Source organism: Dasypus novemcinctus, chromosome 17, assembly GCF_030445035.2.
Source record: "Dasypus novemcinctus isolate mDasNov1 chromosome 17, mDasNov1.1.hap2, whole genome shotgun sequence".
NCBI lineage: Eukaryota > Metazoa > Chordata > Mammalia > Cingulata > Dasypodidae > Dasypus > Dasypus novemcinctus.
Genome location: NC_080689.1, coordinates 34406845 through 34431226, shown reverse-complemented (window position 1 = coordinate 34431226; position 24382 = coordinate 34406845). Strand labels below are relative to the sequence as shown.

Here is a 24382-nt window from a genome sequence, read left to right as displayed (position 1 = left end):
TGCTGCATCTTCTTTTGTCCGCTTCTATTGTTGTCAGCAGCACTGGAATCTGTGTTTCTTTTTGTTGCGTCATCTTGCTGCGTCAGCTCTCCGTGTTTTCGGTGCCATTCCTGGGCAGGCTGCACTTTCTTTCGTGCTGGGCGGCTCTCCTTACGGGGCGCACTCCTTGCGCATGGGGCTCCTCTACGCGGGGGACACCCCTGCGTGGCAGGGCACTCCTTGCGCGCATCAGCACTGCGCATGGGCCAGCTCCCCACGGGTCAAGGAGGCCTGGGGTTTGAATCATGGACCTCCTATGTGGTAGACGGACGCCCTAACCACTGGGTCAAGTCCGCCGCCCTATTTATTGATTCATGTTCTAACACTTGAGTATAGAAGGTTAATACATCATGCTTCTTGAACACTTACTACTGCCACATTTCCCAAGAATAAGGATATTCACTTTTGTAACCACTTTAAGTGCACTTACTGAGTTCACAACATTTAACATCCTACTATACTAATCTTGTTTGCTTTGATATCAACATAACTACAATAGTATACACAAAGTCCCTATACTCCTCTGTCTCCTCACCTGTATGTAGTTCTTTTCACAAATTATGTTTATACATTATGAGTCCTAAACCACTCATTTATCATTACATTTCATGTATTTTCTTTTTATATCCTGTAGGACATAAAAAGTAGAGTTATAGATAAAAAATGCAATAGTACTGGGATTTATATTTTTTGTGTTATTATCCCTATTGAAGAATTTTATTTCTTCATGTGGCTTCAGTCTATTGTCTATTGTCCTTCCTTTCAACCTACAAAGTACTTCTCAGTATAGCTTGTAGGGCTTGTTCAGTGGTGATGAACTCCCTCAGCTTTTGTTTATCTGGGAATGTCTTAATCTCTCATTTTTGAAAGACAGTTTTGGGGATATAAAATTCCTGACAATTTTTTGCCTTCTCTTTAAATATGTCATTCCACAGCCTTCTTGCCTCCATGGTTTCCAAAGAGAAACTGGCACTTAATCTTATTGAGACTTCCTTGTACATGACACGTTGCTTCTCTCTTGAGGTTTTCAGAATTTTCTCTTTATCTTTGGCATTTGATGGACTGATTATAATATATAACAGTGTTTGTGGTGATGAATGACAACATTGTGATTCTACTAAAAGCCATTGATTATATACTTTAGATAGATTACATGGTATGGGAATATATCACAATAAAACTGCTTATTATATATATATATATCATAGTGTGGGTCTATTGGCTTAATCGTGTTTGGGGTTTGTTAACCTACTTGAATGTGGATATTCATGTCTTTTGTTAAATTTGGGAAAATTTCAGCCATTATTTCTTTGAATATTCTCTCTGCTCCTTTCTTCTCCTTCTGGGACTCCTATAATGCATATATTGATATAGATGCCCCACAGTTTCTTCAGGCTCTGCTCACTTTTCTTCATTCTTTCTTCTTTCTGCTCCTCAGACTGGATGATTCCAGTTGTCTTATCTTCAGGTCCTCTGATTCTTTCTTCTGCCCGCTCAAATCTGCTGTTGAACCCTGTGGCAATTTGAGATTATTTATGAATTCCAAAAGAAAAGATTATGTTTGTAAACTGGTCTGTCCTATGGGTGTGATATCCTTTGATTGTATTAGATTCAGCTGCATTGCCCTTGATTAAATTATGTTAAAATTAGGGCTTTGATTCAGTAAGGTGTGACCCAGGGTAGAGTCCCTGACCCCTTGGTGGACTATATCAATGGACACTCACTCAAGAAGACACACAGAAGAAAGCACAAGAAGAAAGAAAGCTCCATAGGTAAGGCAGAGGAGAGAACTTTGATCCTGCGGCCCCAGGAAAAGAGATGAGCCATTTATCTGATAGTTTGCAGCTGAAGAGAACAGAGTAGCTGAGCTGAGGAAACCCAGAAAGAAACAAACCATATGCCAGCCTATAGCTGAGATTGGAAGAAGCTGGGCCCACAGAGCCTTAAGAGGAAGAAGGAAGGAGATATCAGGCCCGCCATCTTACTTCAGCACATGGCAACTGACTTGGGTGAGAAAGTACCTCTTATGGTACCTTGAGTTGAACTATTTAGGGCCTTGTAACTGTAAGCTTTAACAAGCCCCCCCCCCCCCCCCCGCCCCACCCAAATCCCTTATAAAAACCAACAGATTTCTGGTACTTTGCATCAATGCCTCTTTGGCTGACTAATACAAAATCTTCTAGGGAATTTGTTACTTCTGTCACTGTAGTCTTCAGCTCTGTTTGGTTCCTTTGCATAATTTCTGTCTCTCTATTGGTATCTCTTTGTGTTCATCTGTCATTTTCCTTATTTCCTTTAGCTCTTCATCCCTGTTTTCCTTTAGCTCTTTGAGCATATTTAGGGCCATTTTCTGAAAGTCTTTAGTCTGGTATGTTCCAGGTCTGTTACTGTTCATCAAAGATTTCTAGTGCTTTAATGTTCTTTACTGCCTGGGCCATCACCTCCTGTTTCTTTGTATGTTTTGTAATCTTTTGTGGATATTTTAATATTTTACTGTGTGATTGTCAGCATTAGGCTCTGAGGCATTTGTTCCTTAAGGATCTAGTTAGTGTTATGACAAAGTTTTCCCCAAATATCAAGAAATTACCAAACACAAAAAAAACAAAAACAAAAACAAACAGGAGGAGGAGGGAAAAAAAGAAAATACCTAAATACCTTTCCCAGTCTTTGCAGATTGACTTGTGCAAGTACTTTCCTTCAGGGCTTATCCACAAATGAGTTTAGAGAATAGCTCAGGCAAAACATAGGGGCCTACCTGATCCTTTCTGCCCATGCATCTTGTCTTGGGAATGGATGTGTTGCCATAGGATTTCCCTCACTTACATGGTTTCAAATGTCCCTCTTCCCTAGGAAACAGTTTTCAGCGTCCTAGGCACTGCACTCTCTATCCTACAACCAGCAAACCCAGGAATCTGGGTGACTTGACTGCCCTCCCACTGCATTCTGTAGGAGACATCTATGAGCTGCATTCTTATCACAAGGCAAGTTCTGGGATGGTGAGTTCTCAGGCCACCACCGTACAGACTGGGCCAGACTCCCATTGTTCCCAGTATGAACACAAGGGTTACCCTTTTCCCTCTGGACCCAAGATGAGGGATATGCATTGGAGCATGGGCCAGCTCCATGCTACTGGTAGGGTGGGGAAGGGGGGCCAGCCAGGGCACCACGAGATCTTATTGCTTTTAAGTCACCTTTATCTTGGTTTGGTGCCTGACCTGTTACTGCTGTCCTTTAACTGCTTTCTGGAGTGTGGAGAAACACATGTCTGCCACTTATTGCTGATTGCTCAAAGCTTCTGTGTGTGTGTGTATGTATGTGGTGGAGTAAGAAACATCTCTCACTCCACCATCCTGATTGGGCCACAGCAAGAGTTTCTTCCTGGGATGATGAAAATGTTAAAGTTGACTGTGATGTTGATTACACAACTCTGTGCATATACTACAAAATATCGAACTGTATACTTTAAGTGGGTAAATTACATGGTATGTGATGTATATCAATAAATCTTTTAAAGAAAGCTCTCATAGACCTAAAAGGAGAAATAGACAAATCTATTATTATAGCTGAAGACTTCAACACCCCTCTTTCAGTAATTGATAGATCAAGCAGGCATAAAATCAGTAAATATACATTCAACCTTTATAACACTTTCAATTAATTTGATCTAGTTGACATTTATAGAATACTCTATCCAACAACAACAGAATACACATTCTTCTCAAGCTAACGTAAAAATTACTAATATAGACTGTATTCTGGGTCATAAAACATACTTTTACAAATTAAAAAAGAAATCATACAAATAATTTTCTCAGACTATAATGCAATTAAATTATAAACCAATAAGACAAAGACAGCTGGAAAAATCCTTAAATATTTGGAAATCTAACAACCCACTTCTAAATAACTCATGAGACAAAGAAGTCCCAAGAGAATTAAAAAATATTTATAACTAAATGAAAATGGAAATACAACTTATCAAAATTTGTGGGAGACAGTGAAAGCAGAACTTAAAGGGAAATTTATAGCATTACACATATATATTAGAAAAGAAGAAAGATCTAAAATCAATAATCTAATTAGAGAAATAAAGCCAATTGAAGCCTAAAGGAAGCAGAAGAAAAGAAATAAAATTTGAACAGAAATCAATGAAATTAAAAACAAGAAAACAATAGGGCAAATCAATGAAACCCAAAGAAGGTTCTTTGAAAAGATCAATAAAATTGATAACCGTCTAGCCAGTCTAACAAAGGAAAAGCCCTGGAGTTGGAAGCTTTGTTTCCCAAAAACAAATAGGAAGAGAGGTTGGGCACTGATTTCAGCTACTGATTAGTAAATTCGACTGGCTAAAGTCCAGTCCTAAGTACAGCCAAAATTTCAGCCTGTTTAAAATGGAAAGAGGCCAGTAGCCTCCATTTTAACTCCACCCCTTGGTATGAGGGGAAGTGGGGCTGAATGACAATCATGGTGAAGGTAGGGACTGGCTTCTTTCAACCCATGTCCAATTGCAGCTATGAGCTGGATTCCAGCCTCTACTCTGGCCGGGAAGAAGCTGGGGGAACCTGCACCAGCCTCTCAGGGCAACTGCAGGCACATTCAGCCTGCACAGATAAGACTGGTGGGCAAACCTGTGGATGTATCTCCACCCCAAAGAGAAGAGGAGGAGGGTGGTTTTTCAACCTCTTTGGGCACATGCAGGTGCTTTCAAGACTCCTGGACTAGAGTGTGAGGAATCCTGTGGCTCTATCCTTGCCCCTGAGAGGGCAGAAGGAACAGTGCCCTCTCACCCTTTCTGGGCAACTGCAGTCACTTTCAGCCTGCCAAGGACTAGGGTGTTAGAAACACCTCTGATTCCATCCTTGCCCCTGACAGGGCAGGAGTGGGGCCAGTGCATCTTATGCCTCTCTAGGCAATTGCAGTCTCTTTTCAGCTTGCAAGAAAAACAGAGCACTGGACATGTCTGTGGCTCTATCCCCACCCCTAACAGAGCAGGAGGCAGGAGGAGGGATGGTACTCTCTCCAGGAAACTACAATCACTTTCAGCCTGCATGGACCAGATTGCTGGGCACAATGGAGGCTCCATTCCCACGCCTGGCAGGGGAGGAGGGCAACCATTGCTTCATCAGTCTACCTGGGCAACTGTAGTCAGTTTTGACTCACACAGCTTGGTTTGCTGCCCATTCCCATCCCAGGAAGGGGAGGAAGGGGCATGGAGCTTAATCAGTCTCTCTGGGCAACTACAGACAGTCTTGGTCTGCATGGCTTGGATTACTGTACATGGCTGTGGCTCTGTCCCTAACCCTGGCAGAGGAGAAAGGTGGGAGAAGCTTCACTGGTTCCTGGGGCAATGTAGGCAGGTTCAGCTTCCATGGCTTGCAGTACTAACTGTATCCTCAGCTCCTATTCCACAACCAGCAAGGGAAAAAGGGCAGGAAAAAGCTGGAAAAGAGCTGAAAAATTCAAATTGGCTAAACATGAGCTAATATAAAGTTCCAAATTGAACCAAGTATCAAAGAAGAGATGTAGGATAAACCAATCAAATAAAAAGCCCTAGACTAAAGATAGGAAAGGGGCCAAAAATAAATATATCTAGTAATCAGATGTCAAGACACCAACAAAAATTTACAAACTATACCAAGAAATAGGAAGACATGGCCTAACCAAAGGAAAAAGCTAATCTTCCAGATGACAAAGGAGTTGATACAACTAATCATAAATGTTCAAACAAATCTCCTTAATAAATTCAGTGAGATGGCTAATGAGATTAAGAATATCAAGAAGACACTGAGTGAGCACAAAGAAGAATCTGAAAGAATAAACAGAAAAAAATAGCAGACCTTATGGGAATAAAAGTCACAATAAAAGAAGTTAAAAATACACTGAAGGCCTATAACAGTAGATTTAAAGAGGAAGAAGAAAAGATCAGTGAGCTTGAAGACAGGGCCTCTGAAAGTGAACAAACATAAGAAAAGATAAACAAAATAATGGAAAAATTGAATATGATCTCAGGGAACTAAATGATAGCAAGAGATGTGCAAACTATGACATGGGTGTCCCAGAAGGAGAAGAGAAGAGAATGGGGAACAGAAAGAATATTTGAGGAAATAACGGTAGAAAATTTCCCAACCCTATTGAAAGACATAGATATCCATGTCCAAGAAGTACAATATACTCCCATCCAAATAAATCTAAATAGACCTACTCTGAGACACATACTAATCAGAATGTCAAATGCCAAACACAAAGAGAGGATCCTGAGAGTAGCAAGAGAAAAGACATTCATCAAATACAAGGGATGCTGAATAAGATTAAATGATGATTTCTCATCAGAAAGCATGGAGGCAAGAAGGTAATGGTGATATATTTAAAATACAAAGAGAAAAAAATGCCAGCTGAGAATCATATATCTGGATAGATTGCCTTTCAAAAATGAGGGCAGTTTAGAATATTCAGAGATAAACAGAAACTGAGAGCTTGTAACAAAGAGACCAACTTTTCAGGAAATAAGTTTGAAAAGAAAAGACAGGAACAAGAATCTTGGAAGAGTCTAGAAATGAATATTACACCATTAAAAAGTAACTGAAAGGGTAAAAAAGAGTGGCAAAAACAAGATATGACAGATAAAACAAAAGATCAAAATGGGTGAAGTAAGAATTGCCAATACAATGATAACATTGAATGTTAATGGATTAAACACTCCAATCAAAAGACAGAGACTGGCCAAATGGATAAGAAAAAATAAGCCATCTATATGCTGTCTACGAGAGACTCATCTTAAACCAAGGATACAAATAGATTGAAACTGAAAGACTGAAAAAGATATTCCATACATGCAGTAGCCAAATGAAAGCTGGAGTAGCAATACTTATATTGGACAAAATAGACTTTAAAAGCAAAGCTGTTTTTAAGATAAGGCAGGTCATTATACACTCATAAAAAGGGCAATTCACCAGGAGGAAATAATAAAAAATGTATATCCACCAAACCAGGATGCCCCAAATTACATGAAAAAAATACTGGCAAAACTGAAGGGATAAATAGATGTCTCTACAATAATAATTGAAGACATTAACACACACTTTCATCATTGGATAGAGAATCAACAAAGAAATGGAGAGCTTGAATAATATGATAAATGAACTAAACCTAATAGACATACACAGAATACTGCATCCCAAAACAGCAGGATATACATTCTTCTCAAGTGCTGATGGATCTTTCTTCAGATAGACTGTATGTCACAAGGCAAAGCACAATAAATTTTTAAAAGATCAAAATTATAGAAAGCACTTATTCTGATCATAACAGGATAAAGATGGAAATCAACATCAGGCAGAAAAAGGGCAAATTCACAAACATACAGAGATTAAGCAATACATTATTAAATAATCAGTGGATCAAAGAAGAAATTGCAAGAGAAATCAAGAACACAACATATCAGAACCAATGGGATGCAGGGAAAGTGTGCTGAGAGGGAAATTTATAACCTTCAATTGTTAACATTAAAAAAAAAAAAAGAAAGATCTAAATAATGACCTAACTACGTAGCTGTAGAACAGCAAACTATGCCCAAAGCAAGAAGAAGGAATTAAATATCAAAGATCAGAACAGAAATAAATGAAATGGAGAACAAGATATAGAAAGAATTGACAAAACAAAAAGTTAGTTCTTTGAGAAAATAAAAAAATCAACAAACCATTACCTAGACTGACAAAGAAAAGAGAGACAGAAGATGCAAATAATTAAAATAAGAAATGAAAATGGGGACATTACTACTGACCCCATAGAAATAAAAGTGATCAGAAGAGGATACTATGAACAACTGTATGCCAACAAACTAGAAAATGTAGATGAAATAGAAAAATTCCTATGAACATATTATCAACCTACGCTGACCCTAGAAGAAATAGAAGATCTCAACAAATCGATCTGAAACAGTCATCAAACAATCTCCAAAATGGAAACGCCAGGAGTACATGGCTTCTCAGGTGAATTCTACTAAGCATTCAATAAAAATCTTATTCAAACTCTTCCAAAAAATTGATCAGGAAGGAATGCTACCAACCTCATTCTATGAAGCCAATATCACCCTAATACTGAAGCCAGATAAAGATATTATGAAAAAAGAAAATTACATACCCCTTTCTCTAATGAATACTGGTGCAAAAATCCTCAACAAAATACCTGCTAATTGAATCCGACAATATATGAAAAGAATTATTCATCATGATAATGTGGAATTTATTGCAGGCATACAAGGATGGTTCAAAACAAGAGAATCAATCAGTGTAATCATCTCCTTAATAAATTGAAGAAGAAAAAAAACACATGATCATGATTGATGCAGAAAAGGTATGTGACAAAATGCAGCATCATTTATTGATTAAAAAACACTCTAAAAGATAGGAATCAAAGGAAACTTCTCAACATATATGGCATATATGGAAAATCCATAGCTAACATTATATTCAAAGGTGAAAGACCGAAAGCTTTCCTCTTGAGATCAGTAACAAGACAAGGGATGGCCACTGTTACCACTGTTATTCCACATAGTTTTAGAGGGTCTAGCTAGAGCAATCAGGCAAGAAAAAGAAATAAAAAGCACCCAAATTGGAAAGGAAGAAGTAAAACTTTCACTATTCACAAATGATATGATCCTATACCTAGAAAAATCCCAAAAAATCTACAACAAAGTTACTAGAGCCAATATATGAATTCAGCAGAGTGGCAGGTTATAAGAATAATACTCAAAAATCAGTTGTGTTTTTATACCCTAGTAATGAGCAAGCTGAGGAAGAAGTCAGGCAAAAAATTCCATTTACAATAGTGACTAAAAGAATCAAATATTTAGGAATAAACTTAACCAAGGACATAAAGGACCTGTGTTCAGATAACTAGAATGCATTGCTAAAAGAAATCAAAGAAAATTCCAAAAAATGGAAGAACCCTCTGTGTTCATAGATGGGAAGACTAAATATTGTTACTATGTCAATTCTACCCAAATTGATAAATTCAATGCAATCCCTATAAAAATTCCAACAGCATTTTTTTAAATATAAAGAAATGGAAAACCCAATTATCAAATTTATTTGGTAGGGTAAGAGTCCCTGAATAGCCAGAAATATCTTAAAAAGGAAGAATGAAGTTGGCGCACTCTCACGTCTGGATTTTAAACCCATCACTATATTATTCTATTTTACTATTAATGGAACTTGGCAATATATTAGGCTTCATTTTTGAAGAAGTTTTAGAACACAGAGAGGTTCAACTATGGCAGGGGAGGAACACTGGTGTGGGGTGTTATTGATGGGGAGCACATGGTTAGAGGGGAGTTCTCCAGGGCATGTATACAGGGTACATAAAAATGTTTGGATATTTTCATAGTGGTTACAGTTAAAAATGACAACTAAAGGAATGCTGAGTTCCTAGCCAGGGGAGCTCTATCACATTCCCCAATGGAACAGTAACAATCCCCCAAGTGCAATGGCTAAGACCAATAAAGAAGAATTGTCCAGCAATAAGCCCTTGATACCGCTGACTATGCTTATGAGCCTGTATGCCCGAAATATGAACTAGACCTAGAGCTGCAGGGTGCCTAAGCATTACCTGCTGAGAGCCTCCATGTTACTCAAATGTGGCCACTCTCTAAGCCAAACTCAGCATGTAAATGCATTACTTTTCCCCACAGCATGGGACATGACTCCCATGGATGAGCCTCCCTGATGCTGAGGGATTACTACCAAGCACCAGCTGATGATGTAACTAGTAAAAGACCTTGAATAAAAGGGTAAACTCAGACCAGTAGAATATCTCAGCCTAAATGTAACTGTTTTTTGACCTTGAATAAAAGGGGGAAATGGAAAGGACAAATGAGTTTATATGGCTATGAGTCCTCAAAAAAGAGTCGGGAGGTTATCAGAGGGGTCGTACTTAAATATACAGCAGCCAAAGTAGATACAACCACAGGTACTGGTTCTCCTGAGGACTACAGAGACCCACAGGTTCTATAGTCATGGCAGATGACTCTGGAGTTCAGTGCCATGTCAGTTGGCCCTACTTTGGAGTTTGTGTTCCTGAGTGTGATGGAGTTGGACTCAGATATGACCTTTCTACATATGCCTCTTCTGTCACTTTTACTGGACCTGTGGTTGGTGCTGGGGTTGATGTATATTCAAGAGACCTGAATCTCTGGACTGTCCATGTGACAGCCAGACCCTGAGCCTCAGCAGACTTGCAACTCCTACCCTCTGGTTTATTGGACTTACCCGGCCAGCTAACAGGGAGGTGAAGAAGATCAGCCACCACATCAGGGAGCCAAGAATGCCTATAACTGCAAGCAGGAGAATTGCATCTATCATCCACGTGGAAACTAAGCCCCCTCTTAATATAGAGGTGGAGTGGACATCACCATCCCAGGGTCCACAGGATGGAGGAATAGACTATGGATTAGAATGGACTTACTGATATTCTACTATGGAAGTATTGTGACTAGCAATGGAAGAAATTGGAGCATTGATGTGGAGAAAGTGGCCATGGTAGCTGCTGAGGGTAGGAAGAGGGAAGAAGAGATATGATGTGGGGGCATTTTTAGGACTTGGAGTTGTCCTGGGTGGTACTGTAGGGACAGATACTGGACACTGTATGTCCTGCCATGGTCCACTGGGTAGACTGGGGAAGAGTGTAAACTACAATGTAAACCACTATCCATGTGGTGCAGCAGTGATCCAAAAGGTATTCACCAAATGCAATGAATGTCCCACAATGATGAAAGAGGCTATTGATGTGGGAGGAGTGGGGTGAGGGGGGTGGGGGGAATATGGGACCTCTTATATTTTTTGAATGTAACATTTAAAAAGAAATAAAGAGAAAAAAAATTGTATTACTTAGGACAGTGGTTAAAACAGTATGGTACTGGCATGAAGATAAATATACAGACCAATGGAGATGAATTGATGGTTCAGAAATAGACTGTCAAACCCATCCAGCTGGGGGCAGAAGAGCTTATTCAACAATGGTGCTGGGAGAACTGGCTATCCATATCCAAAAGAAAGAAAGAGGATCCATATCTCACACCTTATACAAAAATTAAAACTCAAAATGGGGGAAGCGGCTGTGGCTCAATCAGTTGGGCTCCTGTCTACTATATGGGAAGCCCTGGGTTCGCATCCCAGGACCTCCTTGTGAAGGCAACCTGGCTGCGTGCCACAGAGAGCTGATGGCCTGTGTGCTGTGGAGAGCTGATGTGGCAAGGAGGACAAGCAGACACAGAAAAAAACGCGCAGTGAATGGACATAGATAACAGACAGCAAAAAACAAGCCGCAAGGGGGGGAATACATAAATAAATTAATTAAAAAAACAACAACAACAAAAAAATGAAACTCAAATTGGATCAAAGACCTAGATATGAAGACTAGAACCATAAAAATCCCAGAAGAAAATATAGGGAAACACCTTCAAGACCTGGTGGTAGGTGGTGGTTTCTTAAATCTTACACTGAAAGCACAAGTAATGAAAGAAAAAATGTATAAATGGGACCTCCTAAAATTTAAACACTTTTGTGCTTTGAAGGGCTTTGTCGAGAAGGTGACACTTAATGGTGCTGACCTAAGTAACTTTGGAAATGAGTGGAGTCTGTAAGACTAAATGCAAAAGAAACTGTACGTAAACACGACTCTATTTTATAAAGTTATTTCCCATTGGGGTTAGAAGTTAAAACTCTGATATCTCTATACATACTGATAGCACTATACATGTGTGCTGAAACTGAACAATTAAATAAATGGATGGTGGATCATGGGAGCCAGATTTCTCACTGTTGGAGTGGGAGTTTATGGATAAGTTATAAGATAAATTTACACAGATGAAGTCAAGTTTATATAGATAAGAGAAATTTACACAGATAAAAGAGACACAGATCTGCATAAGTATACACTGATAAAGTTATACAAGTAAATTTACAGATAAGCTAGAATGAGCCATCTAATCTGATGGTTTAGAGTTGGAGACATTAGTTCAAGCTCATATGTAGCTTAATATAGACATAGATGGTTACATATAGAAATATTTATGAATAGTTATATATACGTGATGTGACAGTTTGAAAGTTATGAATCCCAAAAAGCAAAAAATTATGTTTTAAACTAATCCATCCATGTCAATATGAGACCCATTTGACTAGATTACATCAGTGGGGCATGATATATGTTGAATCTCTGCCATCTTGCTGGGTCTGATATAAAGGGAGACACATAGAGATAGACACACGCAGGAAAAGGGAGCTGGCATGTTTGATTCTACCATGTGTGAGAGAGGACTGCAGGAAAACAGAAACCCCCAAGGGGCTCAAAGAGCTGAGGCCCAGAAAGAGACAAACCCTAGGTCTGATTTCTCACAGGTGAGCTCCAAGAGACAGTAGATTCTGGAGGGGAAGGCAGAGACCTTCACAGAGATCAGCAGACATCTTGCTTCACCATGTGACAACAATGTCAGGATCAACAGTAGCTGACTTTGGTGAGAAAGCATCTCTGCTGATGCCTCAATTTGGACATTAATTGGCCTTGGAACTGTAAGCTTTGACCCCAAGTAAATCCCCATTACAAAAGCCAACAAATTTTTGGTACTTTGCATTGGCAGCCCTTTGGCAAACTAAAACACATGGGTTAGTAGGCACATATATTTTCTTGCTCTTCATCTGAAAGGGAATAAAATAACTACACCCCAGTAGCAATAAGCTCACTTAGATCCCAGATCTTGGTTCCAATATCATTCTCCAAAGAAGGAACCAGGGCTCCTTAGAAAAATGGCTGATTTTAAGATTGCAGCAGAAAATGTACAAATGAGCCTAAAGCATCTTGTAATACTAAAAAGGAAGCAAGTACTAAAAAAAAAAGTAAAAGGAAAACAACCATAAAATGATGGGGGTATGTCAAAGGGATACAAGAGCCAAATGAAAGAACTGTTAGTGGCCAGAGCTTTAACAATTTGAGCAATAAAATAAAGTAGTATTGGATTATAACCTAAAGTATAAAATCAATATTTACAAGTCCATACTGATATAAATAAATGGGAGAGAAGAGACAAATCTCCTATGCAAAAGAATTCCAAATAATTTATATAGATACTCTGCCCTCAATGAGTTGGAGTCTAATTCTTTACTCTTCAGGTATGAGTTTTGCAGAGTGACTTCCTTCCAAAGAGTACAATATGGAAAAGTGGGAAACTGAAATGTAATGCTACAGAGGAGAAACTTGGCAAACACTACTTCAGCTAGGTGATCAAGGTGAATATCAACAGTTAGAATTCATGTTTATAGTATGTACCCTTGATATGATATGATGAAAATGGCACTTAAATTCTATGGTCTTCCTCTAAAACACCCATAAACTTGAGTCTAATAATCAGAAAAGAACATCACATCAGAGAAATCCCAGTTGAGGGACATTCCACAAAATATCTGACCAGTATTCTTCAAAACTGTCAAAATGATCAAAAACAAGGAAAGTCTGAGAAACAGTCACAGCCAAGAGAAGCCTAAGGAGAAGTGATGACTCAATGTGATGTCCTGGAGCATATCCTGGAGCAGATTCTGGGGAAGAGAAAGGACATTAGGTAAAAAACTAAGGACATCTGAATAAAGTATCCCTTAGTTAAAAATAATGTCTCAATATTGGTTCATTAATTATGCCAAATGACGAGACTAATTCTGACAGTTTGAAGCTTTTGTGAATTCCAGAAAACATCTTGAAGCTAATCCATTCCAGTGGGTGTGGGACCCTTTATTTGGACTGGATTCAGTTGGGGAGCCTCTGATTAGATTACTTCAGTGAGGTATGACCCAGAGGGAGTCCTTTATAAACATACAGAGTCCTTTATCATCATAAAGAGACACACAGAAGGTGGTAAAGAAACCTCGAGAGGCTGAGAGAGAGGTCCCGGAGGCTGGAGGCTAGAATCAGTGGAGCACAGAGAAATGGAAAAGGAGCCCCCAAGAGGTTCAAAGAGAGGAGGTCCAGAGAAGAGGGGAGAGATGAGCCATATGCCTGATTGACCACAGCTGAGCTTGGGGAGAAAGTAAGCCCAGAGGAGAAGGCAGAGACCAAGACAAGCAGATGCCTCCATGTGCCTTGCCATGAGGAAGGAGTCCAGGGTCGCCAGCAGCTCACCTTCAAAGAGACAGCATCTCTGATAATGCCTTGACTTGGACACTTCCATGGCCTCAGAACTGTTGAGCTCTATCCTAATAAATTCCCATTTAAAAAGTCAACACATTTCTGGTACATTGCTCCCAGGAGGCTTTAGCAAACTAAAACACTAATAGAAGAGGTTAATACTAGGGAAAACTGGGTGTGGATATATGGGAACACCCTGTGTTATCTCTACAATTTTTCTGTAAATCTAAAACTGACTCCAGCAAGAGGACCAAAACCCACCCTGGGTCACATCTGATCTTGAGGGCTTGCCAATTTCCATAATATAAATACTCCCACAATGGCAGATTTCACACTACAAAACAAAATGTCACTGAACATGGAGTTGGGAAGGGATGTGTATAATCAACTTTCCTTGGTGTGTTGTAGCTGGGTCATACCTACGTACAAGGGCTGACTTATGTTTTCAGGAATTTTGTGAGCTGGATTTTAAACATGGGTAGCTTGAAATTTCCCAGGGAGGGAGTATTTATGCCACAGAAACCAGCAAACACTACAAATGAGGTTGTATATGTGTGTGTTGGTGGGCTGGTTTATCAGCATAGATCACCAAAACACCAGAGCCCAAAGCCATGGTCCCGCCTGTGCCAGTAAGAGACTGAGTGACCTTGGACAAGTCACACAACTTGTCTGGGTTGCAGTTTACTCATCTACAAAAGATGGATTTGGAGTAGCTAATCTCCCGAGTTTTCTTTCAGTTCAAAATTCTATTAAATAGTGGACCCATCCTTTATTTTTCATAGTTTCCATATACCATACAACCCAAGCTCACATTACTTGGCACTTACATTACTTTTGAGTGTCATTCTGTTGCCCCTCAGGATGGGGCCTGTCCTCCCCTCGAGCCTCATTGCTCACCATGCCTCCCTTTGTACTCTGAGTTCCATGCAAGAAGAAATTATTTAAATCCACAGACCCATTAGGTATTCCCCCCAAATTGTCACTCATTAGGTGCTTGGAACACTTCCACCTCCTCTGACCCTGACCAACTGTGACATTTCTTCCTTGTTCACTGGGCCTCTCTGAGACAGGTCACTTCCCCCAGAAAGACTTCCTTGACTTTCCCCAGACTAGCCTCGGTGCCCTGCTATGTGACTCCATGGCACCCGCCCGACACTTTCTCTATCACCATCATCATCAGTTTTTATTGTTATTGCTTGTATTATTGTCTGCCATCCCCACCCAAACTTAAGTGCTAAGAGGGCAGAGACTGAGCCTCTTTTCCATACCCAGGCCTACACCTGGCACTCCAAGTTGTCTGAATAAGTGAACATTGTCTAAACATAGTCCTCTCCATACAACAGAGTCTCTTCCTTGGTTTATCCTCAAGACAAAGGTCCAAATCCAAACAGAAAACCTCTTTTGGTGAATGCTTTCTCATTAGCCGATTTCCAACAAGGGAGGGAATTTCATCAGCGAGATGCTCCATTTCTGAGAAGGTCTTGACAGTGTGGATGTGGAATTCTCAACCCCAGCAGCAACATGACTTTTCAAGCAAGCAGCTGTGCTGTCTGTAGCCCTGCTCCTCAGCCAGGCCTCATCTGCACGGTACAGCCATGCCAGGGAGCGCTATTCAATACAGGGATAAACAGTGGATCTGGCAACATTAGAGCTTCAGAAAACTCTTCATTTTTCATTCCAAGAGGGAGGACTATGAATAAATCAGTGGGGAGTGGGGACCCTGGATGGCGTGTTGCTATACAGAGAGCAGAGTGTGGGACCACCTGCCAATGAAGTCCCATATTCTAAAGGAATCATGGGCCAGGACCTCTAAACCCTCTCTTAGCACCTGGGTGCTCCTGCCAATTGGGCTGAGTCATCCACCAGAGCCTCACCAAAGGGATTTTGAAGTGACCTTTTCAGAGGTTCATTTTTGGATTCTGTTTAAGGCATTCCCAGACCACACAGTCTTAGGCTTATAGAGATAGGGCATTCAATCCAACCACTGTATTTTGTAGGCAGGGCAACTGAGGTCCAGAGAAGTAATTTGCCTAAGGTCATCCAGGTAAGGTAGAGACCTTGATTTTCTCCACTGCAGCAACTCATCATCTAGACCCTGTGAAGAACAAAAAGAAGTGTGGAACAGGACAATGCACACAGAAAGGAGGCCCAGAGAAAAGTTGGTCCAGCAAGAAGTCCATTAGAAGATCTATCCGTGCTCCCCTGCCCCTGCCCATTCCCCAGAGGTGTTTTCTTGATAAATTTGAATAGGTCAGTCAAGAAATCATAGGCCAATGGGCAAAACCATAAATTTAGCATAACCCGTGGAAGAAATAATTGCAATGCAATATAAGAAATGCTATAATATAATGGAGCAGATATAATGTTAGTAGGAGGAAAAAATGACTAACTTTGCTGGAAAGAGTCAGGAAAGTAACCTAAAGCTAAATCTGAAAGGATAAGAAAGACTTAGTGAAACAAAACAAAAACAGAACAACGAAAGCAGGTATGGTATCCCTTGAAGAAGCCCCAGCCTAGAGAAAGGCATGAAGGTGTGGAAGGCGGCTGCCTGGGTGACTGCTCGTGATCTGGACCTAGGTCAAACACTCATTTCCTGTATGGGATGTGTCTGAGGTCCCTCAGTGAGCATGCCCACTAGGCTCAGGAAGCCGTTCAAGGAGGAGCTGGAGGGAGAAGGACTTGGGAAGTTAGGAAGGGGTTACATTGTAGGGTAGAAAGAGACCTGCTTGCAAATCTCGGAGATGAAGCTATGAAGCGAGGGAAGGTCAGCTTGTGGATGGCTCTGAGTGAGAGGCAAAAGAGGTGGGGCATATTCTGAGGTAACACGGAGTCATTACAGGCTTCTGAGCAAGAAAGTGCCCAAACTCCTTATTTTATGAGAAGTAATCAACCAGTTCCTGGCAGAAGAGACCCAGAAGCAAGGAAAGAGAAGGTGGCAAGAGCCACCAGTCCTAATCCTGCGGTCTGTTGCCAAATAGAGAGGCAAAACCTATTAAGTGTGGCCCTACTGCCTCCAAGCCCTGTGGTACCCCCTACCCCTCCCACCCCACCCAGCCTGAGTCATCCAGAACAAGGCCAACTGAGAGAACCATAAGGCCTTCCTGGGAGGGCCCGCAGAGGCCACAGGGAGCCAACCTCAGCTGTTCACACAGGACTCCGTTTACCACAAGGCAAAGCCACTGATTGTTTCCTAAAACAATTCCCATTTTAGTAGTTCAATCATTAGCCAAAAGCACTGAAGAAACAAAATCAAATGATTAAACCTGGGTGAATTTGGTCTCTGCTGTTGAATACACTGCAGAAACACGCATTCTAAGATTACTTTCTATAGAACACTGCAGAATCATTAAATAAAAGTGAAACTAATATACAGTTATTAAATTCCCTTCAAATGGCAGCTCCCAACTCCTCATAGCAGGCTTTGTTTGGAACACTATAAGCTGGCAAGGTGTTGTCATCAGTTTGCCAGTTGTCAGGGTATATTCACGGCAAAGTTCTTGAGGTGGACAGAATGAATTCTACTGACTGCCCAATGAACACTTCACAAACTAGAATAACAGCAACAATAATGGCTGCTAACATTTAGTACGTGCTTACTCTGTACCGGACACATTTCTAACTGCTTTACACCTGTTAACTCATTTGATTCCACATCTCTGTGAGGTAGGTAATATTATTATCCCCATTTCACAGATGAGGAAACTGAGGATTAAAGAATTAAGTTCCTTGCTTGAGATTATACATCTCACAAGCAGTGGAGGCCAAGTGTGAGCCCAGGAGTCCCAGAGCAGGGTCCTTGACACTGGGTACTCAGTTCTATGCTGGGTACCATAAGAGACACAAAAGTAGGAGATGACAGAATCCTTTATATTTTTTCTTTGAAATACACACTTATAGCTAAAACACTCAAATTTAATCAGGAATTTCCCTCTGGTTCCAAACTTCCTGTTTGCTCTGCAGCTCCCATGTCAATGAGAGTCAAAATTCTACTTCCGGTCAGCAATAATGTGGCTTCCTCCAAGGAATGTAAACTTGGCTTTATCCCAACTAGCTCAGTATCTCTCTGCTCTCCCCTTTTTCCCTTTCTCCCATCGTGTCACAATGTCTTCACTCCTCACTGTTACCAGCCCTTATAAATTTGGGGTGAAGATGGTCTCATTGTTAAGAAAATCTGGACTCTGAAAAACCCAGAAGTGTCTAAGTATTAGCATTCCTTTATTGGGGAATAATGCCCTTAATTATACATTACGGTAGAGGGACAGAATGACTCTCATCAAAGTGAAAGGCACATTTCTGAAGCCAGGATCTCTGCTTACGCAGGTCACATAGGGATACGGTGGCAGAGGTGGGGTGGGGAGGTTGGGAAGAGAGTCAGGAGCAAAGGGCACCTCACAGAGAGGCTAAGGAACCAAAGTCAGGTTTTCTATTTTTCCAGTGCAAACACATCTGTCAGCTCTTACAGCCCATTGGCTTGAACATTTGCATTTATTTATCAGCACTTGCTTATCCTGTTTCAGGGTCCCAAAGTGTCCACAGGAATCAAATATCCCTGAAGAGTGGATTCTCCTTCATCTGGAATATTACCTGGTCCTCAGTTCAGGACCCTGCCCTTAGATAGGTCCTTAACCTGCCAAACATTGTACTTGGTGCTTCCACAAATGCTTTCTCATTTTTTTTTTTTTAATTTATTTCCTCCCCCCCCCCCCCCAAGTTGTCTGTTCTCTGTGTCCATTTGCTGTGTGTTCTTCTTTTTGTCCACTTCTGTTGTTGTCAGCGGCACGGGAATCTGTGTTTCTTTTTTCTTGTTGTTGCGTCAGCTCTCCGTGTGTGCAGCACCATTCCTGGGCAGGCTGAACTTTCTTTCATGCTGGGCAGCTCTCCTTACGGGGCTCATTCCTTGCGTGTGGGGCTCCCCTACACGGGGGACACCCTTGCATGGCACGGCACTCCTTGCACGCATCAGCACTGCGCATGGGCCAGCTCCACACGGGTCAAGGAGGCCCAGGGTTTGAACCGCAGACCTCCCATGTGGTAGACAGATGCCCTATCCACTGGGCCAAGACTGCTTCCCATGCTTTCTCATTTAATTCTCAAAAGAGTCCAGGTAGGTTTCTGTCACAATTCCCCTGGTAGAATTAGGAAATTACATTTCAAACAGTTTAAGCATTTTGCCCATGAAAATGCAACTAAAAGGAGGCAAACCCAGGATTCAACCCCAGTTCTTTGGCTTGGAGCTCTGTTTCCCATGCAAAACTGCAGCTGGCAGCAATGGGGATAGTGTGTGTTGATGTGGCCGTGATGGTGGTGGGATCTGGTAAGGTCTCCTCTAGAAAGATCACATATCCTGTGGATAATGACAAAACCCACCTTGGAGGGTTGGAGGGTTGCTGTGAGAATGAAAGGAGTTAGTGCATAAGGTGCTTGGAACAGCTGGCTGAAAATAAAGATGAAATAAGCGTGTTTTGTGTTTTTACTACTATTGTTGTTTTTGCTACTGCTGCTGCTGTTTTTTACCTCTGAGTCAAGAGGGTAGATCAAATACCCACAACTATTTTTCCATCCTACCCAAAATTACACATTAAAACCTAAACATACAAAGATGAATAGAACAAGAGAAGAAACAATAGCAGCAAATTTTTGGAAGCTGGAAAGCATAGGGATGAATGTTAACTGATTTAATAGACTCAAGAATGCTGAATCCTTAGACAACAATGAGCAAAGACAAAGCTAATCAAATTTATGCTGTAGAGTTCCATCCTCTGTCCCTCAAAAGTTTAGGAATTAGCAGTAACAGTTAACTCTGTTTCACCCAGAGCCTTCTAAACTGTTCTAGTCTGAATAGTTGCCCTCTGCCCAGCTGTCATCTTGGGAATCCCCTTCAGTATTATCCTAAAGATTCAAGGTGATATAAACAGAAATTTTATAAAAAGATATTTGGCTGAAAAGTAGTTAGAAACCCAGAAACTTTTCTTTACTCTACACAGACCCTTGTCTACCCCTAGAGGTTGATCTTCCAGATGAGGGCCACCAGCGTACAGTATTGAAAAGAGAATTAAATCAACCTATATACTCCAGGAGCTGGGCCCTCCAAGCCTCTTCCCTCACTTAACTGCTCTGTTGCTAGATATCAGTCCCTCTCCCTTTAAGCAGGACTCTTCTCGGGGTAATCTGAGCACTCCAAGAAAAAAGGTATAAAAATACTGACAGTCAGAGCTTCCCCAACTAACTGGTCTAGCCAGATTAGTCTATAATGACTCCCAGTTGACCAGTCCAATATGTAAATGATAGTTCCAGAAAGAATCAAAATGGCTTCAGACTTCATAACAGCAACACTGGAAGCTAGAAGACAGTATAACAATACCTTCCAATTTTGAATGAAAATGGGTTTCAATCAGAATTATATATCCAGCCAACCTATCAATCAAGTTTGAGAGTAAAATAAAGAAAATTTTAGGTTTTAAAGGGAGGTCTTAAAAATTTACTTGCCAGGGAAGTAGATGTGGCTCAACTGATAGAGTGTCTGCCTACCATATAGGAGGTCCAGAGTTCACCAGGGCCTCCTGACCCATGTGGTGAGCTGGCCCACATGCAGTGCCACCATGCGCAAGGAGTGCCCTGCCATGTAGGGGAGTCCCCCACGTAGGGAAGCCCCACACGCAAGGACTGTGTCCCTCAAGGAGAGCCACCCTGCACAAAAAACACAGCCTGCCCGGCAGTGGCGCTCTGCACACATGGAGAGCTGACGCAGCAATATTACAAAACAAAAAAGAGACACAGATTCCAGGTGCCACCTAGAATACAAGCGGACACAGAAGAACACACAGCGAATGGACACAAGAGAGCAAACAATGGGCGGGGGGTGGGGGGAGAGAGGAGGGAAGAGAAATAAATAAACATAAATCTTTTTTAAAAAATTTACTTTCCATACTCTTTCTCAGAAAATCAGTGGAGTATTCTAAGACGACGACAAGGGACACAAGAAACAGGGGCCCTACCCAGGAGGAAGCCCAGTCAGATTAATCTACAACGAACTCTTAGTTCTATAGAAACCACTCTCTATGTGGTTGCATCTTTAGGATAACACTGAAGGGGATTCCCAAGATGACAGCTGGGCAGAGGCACAGAGGGCGACTATTCATACTAGAACAGTTTAGAAGGCTCTAGGAGAAACACAACCAATAATATAAAATTGATAGACTACCTAATACATCTAAACATTCTGAGAAGAGATGTGGACAACTTGTAGAGAGCTTGTGGTTCCCTTACCAGTAAGTGCACAGAAAACAAAGAGATAATTATTAACTCCAGGGAAAAGAAACAAACAAAAATATATAGGAAAGACAATGCAATTATTGTTTACCACATGGCTAAGCTCCAAATAATATTTCACAGTCATAATAATATAAACAATATCTATTCATTTAATCACAATTACAATAAAGTATACTGCGAGGATGGGAGGTTGGGAGGTTGGGAAGGGTGTATGTACGTGATGGGTTGGTGGGGATGGGTAGTGGGTGGGGAAAAGAGCTAAATCAACTTTTATGGTAGAAGGCCAATAAAATAATGCCTAAAATAAATTGGGGGTGGGGAAGGCCAAGAAATGATATTTATTCCTTTAAACACCTTCTAGAAGCACATGGCGCTTTATCTCTATCTCTATCTTTGATTAAAATAACACCTAAGATTTATGCTACCTCATTGTGTAAACTTGGGTGACTTAATACCCACTTTTGGTTTCCATGTCCTGCATCTGTAAAATGAAGGAGTTGGTTTAGATAGTTTCTGAGCCCCTTTGTGGTCTAACATTCACTCATGATTCCTGTCATGGTAGCTGATATATTTTCATTAGAGATTCAACCCTTAATTTCTTAATTTAAATATTGTTTCCTAATATGTGCAGGGGAATGCTGAGAGCTGAGAACAAAGTTCTATGGGGAAAGCATCTCTGAGCAAGTCAGTGACTGTGTAAAGGCCAGGTCCCTTCAAGGCAAAAGGAATGCATCGTCTCACCTCACTCTCCTCCCTTGCTTTGTATTAGCATTAAATAAATTGAAAATGTGTTGAAAGGAGATGAGTCCTGAAATAGTAAACTTTCCAATGATTAACACAGGCTTTAACTAAAGAGAACTTCATCAAATCAAGGAAATCTCTAACTTTTCCAATGGCAGAAGATGGTTCCAGGGATCAGGACAGGTTATCACTCTCCAAACTAGGCACAATTTCCCCCTTTGTCTAGCAGGAAACCAAGACTAGTTTCTATCACGGCTCTGCACATGTTTTCCGGGGAGGCCCAACTGAGCACAGATAGAGACCTCAATATGTCACCAGCTCCATCTGGGGAACCCCCTCCTAAGTCCCTTCTTCTGGGCTTTGTCCTCCAGCCCTGGAGAAGACACTTAAGACTCAGGATTACAAGGTGCTCTAAGGTCTTGACTATATCCTTGTTCCCCTGTTCTTAATTCTTACTTGACTTTTTATAAATTTTTTATAGAAGGATGATTCTAGAACCATTTCCAACTTCCTATGGCAAGGCAGGCATTATCTGAATTCTACCAAAGGAAACCAGTCACAAAGAAGTTCAGAAACTTGCTCAAGAGGATTTCTGGAAGGATTCTCCAGAAACCATTAAACTGTTTTACTTTTCGGTAGTTATGAGGCTGGTGAAGGGGATACTGACTTTATACCTTTCTTCATTACTTAAATTTAGATTTTACTGTGACTACTACTATGTAATTTTAAAAAATGAGTTCAATTTTATAAGAAGGAAGGGAGAGAGGAAAAGAGGGAGAGAGGTAGGAAGGAATTATTTTAATGTCTTGCAAGAATCGCTTTTGGAGCCTGGGCTAGATAAAATATCTTTAATGTCCTTTCAATGCATCTTAATAAAAATTAATTCAAGATATAGTAATATTCGCTAACATTTATTGACAGGCAGAAGAGACTTGGTAAGACACTTAATCCCTACAACCTTGTGAAATGGGTATGACTACCATCCTTACTTTATAGATAAGGACACTGGGGCATAAAGCATCAAGATATGTGACTAAGGTTACCAAAGCTGCGTCCTCATCACTCTGCAGCTGACAGTGCCCCTGGCCTCAACTAGGTCATTCTGGATTATAAATGAATAAGATAATACACTGCCATCTGCCAGGTCACAGGTTCTATTCCAGGGCTCCCAGCCCCCCTCCATTTGAGGTAGATCACAAAATCTCTTTCATGACATGGACAGAGGGGCAATCTCTGAAGGTAACATAGACAAGTGCTGAATATGACATAGAGGAGGAAAAATTTCCCTGAGCAAGCTTTGGACAGAAGGCTCACTCCTTCAAAGCTTCCACCTCACATAGTTTGTGAGAAGTGTAAGCGTTTGGGAAAGAGAGATTTTTGAAAGACATTGTTAGAAAGAGTGGAAGCAAGATGTTCTAATGCCTTTTTCTGCCATAGCACAGCAGAAAACACAGGAAGGCTGGGGGAGGGGAGGGTGCTCTCAGAAACAGTGCCCTGTGCTGCCGGGTGGGGAGCCTGACCCAGGGAGCATCCGGAAGTAAGGGCACCATGCCACTCAGCTTCTGCTCTCTTTTAAGGGTGAGCCACTGGCCAGAGAAATGACTTCTCGTAGTTCTTGAACACTGGCCAATTAGCTGCTAATTAGTTTATGTATAAATTCCGGTGGGTAGGGCTGGAAAATTCAATCTCAACCTCAGCCTCAGCAATGAAGTTGATCCTCCAAAACCTGGTTTTGCCAGTTTCTCAGATAGACCCCTGGGGGAAACATATCACACAAAATACGGTCTCCACCTGGCTTCAGAGCAGGCAGAAGCAAATAGGCAAGGACATACACTCACAGCCTCTGTGGCCATCCCCAGGCCAACTGCCCCATATAGCCCTTTTATTGGCAGTTTGAAACAAAGTCAACCTGGGAAATAGAGGTGACAAGGTCCTCAATCTGTAAAATAAGAGAGATGAAGGAATGAGGTATCTTTAGGGTTGGGGTAAAAATTGTACGTTGTATGTTATGAACAGTTTGACCCAGATTTTCAATAAGTGCAGTAACAACTCACTGGACTGGAGAATTCTAGAGCATTGTAGAACAGCAGAACAAATATCTACTGAACACCTACTATAAGCAGATTATTGTCCTAGGCCATCAAGAGTAAAAGGTAACTAC

At 41.0% G+C, this 24382-nt stretch overlaps 1 protein-coding gene across 3 annotated transcripts in view; it reads right to left on the bottom strand.

The window, feature by feature from the left end:
• The window catches only part of PRKCE (protein kinase C epsilon), a 512150-nt gene that overhangs the window by 66461 nt on the left and 421307 nt on the right, over positions 1-24382 (bottom strand). The window lies entirely within an intron of this gene.